Source organism: Gossypium arboreum, chromosome 5, assembly GCF_025698485.1.
Source record: "Gossypium arboreum isolate Shixiya-1 chromosome 5, ASM2569848v2, whole genome shotgun sequence".
NCBI classification, from domain to species: Eukaryota; Viridiplantae; Streptophyta; class Magnoliopsida; order Malvales; family Malvaceae; genus Gossypium; species Gossypium arboreum.
In genome coordinates, this window is record NC_069074.1 from 57,775,179 (window position 1) to 57,779,284 (window position 4,106).

General features: G+C 38.8%; 1 non-coding gene across 1 annotated transcript; it reads left to right on the top strand.

Annotated features, from left to right (window-relative positions):
- The first annotated feature begins 3,188 nt into the window (after nt 1-3,188).
- LOC128293516 (small nucleolar RNA R71) lies at nt 3,189-3,295 on the top strand. Its single transcript, XR_008283697.1, has one exon. It is a non-coding gene; the product is annotated as a small nucleolar RNA R71 (small nucleolar RNA).
- Nucleotides 3,296-4,106: the final 811 nt, after the last annotated feature.

A 4,106-nucleotide genomic window follows, 5' to 3' on the forward strand; every position in this document is an offset into this window, starting at 1 on the left:
GAAAGCGGATGTGATGGAACTCAAGTGGAACTCTGTTAGGAAGAGTTTGAGCTGCTCAGGAGATCGAGTAAGGATGGGATAAGGGAGAAGATTTAGGAGCTGATTAGGGGGTGTAGTATTGGTTGAATGATGGACACTTGAGGAGCAAGAGTTGGCCGGCCAAGGGTTGCTAGTATAGGGGAAATTCGGCTAGTAAGTGGGGGGAAAATTTGGCATTTGGGTTCTGACCATTCTCTTATCTTTTTCTTTTCTCCTCTCATCTCTTATTCTCTTTTCTTCTTCTTTGCTTTTTCTTCTATATCCGAACCCTTCCTACCATTCTACTCTTCCATTCCATTCATTTTTAAGCCTTTGAAGCTGATTGTCGTAAAAGCCAAAATCCCAAAAACTTGTTTCTGTTGTGCCGATTTCTTCTAGCCAAAACCTCTTATTATTCTCCATCTTTTTGGTCGATTCTCCCATCCTCTAAACCAAAATTTCTGTCGACTTCAAATTTGCAAAAACCTCCTTAAAGAAATCATCTTTTAGTTTACAAGTTTCAAAAGCTGAAACACCATAGTCATTGGGGCATAGCCGAATCTTTAAGACCTTTAAAGATTTGATTTCCTGCTAACGTTTGAAAGGGGTAGATCTGCATCAGAATCAAATAGAAACTAAAGTGGAATCGTTGACTAAAGGAACCGGTGGTAAGTTTTCGAATCTATTTCTTTATCTCGGGAATTAAGAAAAGCCGAAACCCTTAAGGGTGGCTAGCGTTTGGACTAAGGGTTTTGTGCCTCATGCATTTGGTTGTGTAAGCGTTAAGCGTGGACAAAGGACGTCTGAAAAGGGCTTGAAGACTAATTCAGTTGGCTCTCCAAATCTAACCCATATTTCGGCAAAAGGTAAGAACTCTAGGGTCTGAGGCTTTGTTGGCCGAATATGGTAGGGGATAATCCGTAGTTTGTTTCGGATATTTAGATTGACGTGTTAATAATCCAATTGTAGGTAGCTTGTGTGTGGAACTCGCCATCGAACCACTACAAATCAGGTGTGTAACTGAACCCTTTCATAGACTAGATCGGTAAAAGCTGAAAAGCCGAAATGTCGAAAAATCAATATTTTATGGACTTTCGAATGTACGAATGCTCGTGAGGTAGATCGATTAACGTATTTTGTAAACTACAGTGTTTAGACTGCAGAGTGCATGATTTTGTGCCTTTTGATATTTTTAGGCTTAATGGGCCAAAATTGGGATAATAGGCCAACGGGCCCATTTCGGTAAGAACACTCGGTAAGTGTTTTTGTTAGTACGTGAATGGTGGAAATATGCATAAAAACCCTAAAATAGATAAATTATTGGAATACCCCTAAGTATGGAAAATTACCATTATACCCCTGGGTGTAAAATGACCATTATACCCCTAGGGTTAATTTGACTGGAAAGCATGATGATCTGATTCTGTATGATGTATGCCATGATTTGCATATCTGTTGCATGGGGACATGGGTTATATTTTATGGAGGAAGCGTCCTTGTGGCTCTGCCACAAATATCTGTATCTGGTGACTATGTCACATTATCTGTTTTGGCAGCCATGCTGCAAATTCTGTGGCGTGTAGCGGATGGGTGGGTCGAGTAGTCTCCCCACATGGCGTAAGGCTGGTACGGGGGTGCATATGGTTGGATATGGGTTGGGTTTCTGCATAAACATGTAATATCTATTACGTTACATTATGGGCCTATGGGCTTCATTCGAAATTTGTTACAGGCTAAGGCCAATTTGATCTGTTTCTGTGGTGTGAACTGGATTAGACTATGGTTGGGTTATTTTACACTGAGTTTCCCAAACTCACCCTTATTTTCATCCACGCAGTAATCCCCAACCATAGTGGGCTTGGAGCGTGAGGATTGGAGTGGCCACTCATTCTCGCAAATTTGGTTTTCTTACGGTGAATTGGACATCTTTTATTTACTTTTAGGATTTGGGTTTTAAGTTGTAATAAGGCCGCTTTAGTGATTTTGAATTATTTTTAATATGTTTTACTAGAATAGGTATGATATTATCTTAATCGCTAAAACTGATTAGTTTTAGGGCGCGTTTTCAATAATAGTAATTGATTTCAAAATATCACGATAACAAAACAAAACTTCCACAACGAAAATGTTTTCCAAAATTAATTACTTTTTCCCTAGGCTGGACTTAATTGAATTGGTTTCCTAAGAACATAAACTAAGTTAAGGTGTGGCAATGGTGGTGTGCATGGCTAGGATTGGATCCGAAGGGATCTTGGTATAGCGATCAGATGGACTCACCTCCTCTTTCGATTTCCTACGGTGCCTGACTTCCATTCATTTTAACCTATAATGAAATCAGTCTTTGAACACTAAGTATGATTTTCTGGACTAAAAATAGAAAATGTTTTTAACAATTTGATGTGGCACGTCGGATCCAGTCATAACGTCTAGGCCGGGTTTGGGGTGTTACACTTTTGGTTAGATTCAGTGTTGCTTGGTAGGCTACCTTGTTGTCATTCGGAAATCAACTTGGCGAGCTATCTAATCTAAGTTTTGAGCCCCTGGATTGATGCTTGTTGATTTTTGAGTGTCGTCTCAGTATTCTGAAAACGAGTCTCTGACACTGAGATGAATTTGGTTAGCATCTCCTCAAGGTTTGGCTTTTTCTCCTGCTATATGGTGGTTGCTAAAAGCCTAGAGGATGTGGTGGTTTCTGATTTCCTTGGCCTCTCCATGAAAAATTTGGGTGATTCCTCCTACCTGCATTGTAAGTATTACTGTAAGGATTGTTTTGAGATCGAGAATTATTACCCATGTAATTTAACTGCTCCTTCTCCATGTTGTGGCCATAAGGTGGGTATTCTGAATTGCTCAATGCACCTCCATTTGCTTCGCACTGCTTTACTAGGTGAACCTGTGAAGAACTAAGAAAGCCATCAATTTTATTATTCAAGAGTTCTACCTGATTAGAGAGCATGGTGATCGAATCGACGTTATAAACAACGGCTATTTTTGTTGGCTTTATTCTCATAACTTGCCATTGATAGTTATTCAGTGACATCTCCTCTATAAATTCATAGGCATCTTCAGGTGTTTTATTATTGATGGTTCCATCAGCAGCTTCGTCAACCATTTGTCGAGTCAAAGGATTCAGGCCATTATGAAAAGTTTGAACTTGTAGCCAGAGTGGTAACCCATGGTGAGTGCATCTTCGCAAAAGGTCCTTATATCTCTCCCATGTATCATAGAGTGTTTCTAAATCCATCTGTACAAAAGAAGAGATATCATTACGTAATTTAGCTGTTTTAACTGGCGAAAAATATTTTAGTAAAAATTTTTTGGTCATTTGTTCCCCAGTAGTGATTGACCCCTGCGGTAACGAATTCAACCACTGTTTAGCTTTGTTTCTCAATGAAAAAGGGAATAACCGAAGGCGAATGGCGTCATCAAAAACACCATTAATTTTAAATGTATCACATAGTTCTAAAAAGTTTGCTAAGTGAGCGTTGGGATCATCGTCTTGCAAACCATAAAACTGAACAAATTGTTGTATCATTTGAATTGTGTTAGGTTTCAGTTCAAAAGTATTTGCAGCTACAACAGGTCTAACTATGCTCGATTCAGTTCCTGTTAAAGAAGGTTTAGCATAATCATACATAGTGTGCGGAGCAGGAGTTTGATTAACAACAATAGCAGGAGGTAGCAGATTTTCTTGGTTTTCAGCCATCTCCTCGGTGGTGATTGAAATATCTTCCTCTTGCTCTTTTGTGTAACGTAAGCTTCACCTTATTTCTCTTCGGTTTCTGTGAACGTTTCTGTGAACTATGGATCGATCTCACTATCAAACAGTACTGGTCCAACGGGGTTCTCCTGGTCATAAACTAGAAAAAACCTGTCAGAAGAAAATAAATGAAGAGTTAGAAAAGAAAATAAAAATTTAAATTGCAATAAAAGTAAAATGGCTAAAGTAATAAAAATCGAGTGTTCCTAATATCTTAGTTCCTCGGCAACGGTGCCAAAAACTTGATACGTGATATTCATGACTGGTTTTAAATATTTGTATTGAATCGTTCTTGAAACTAACTATTATCACGATTAAGACAAGTGTA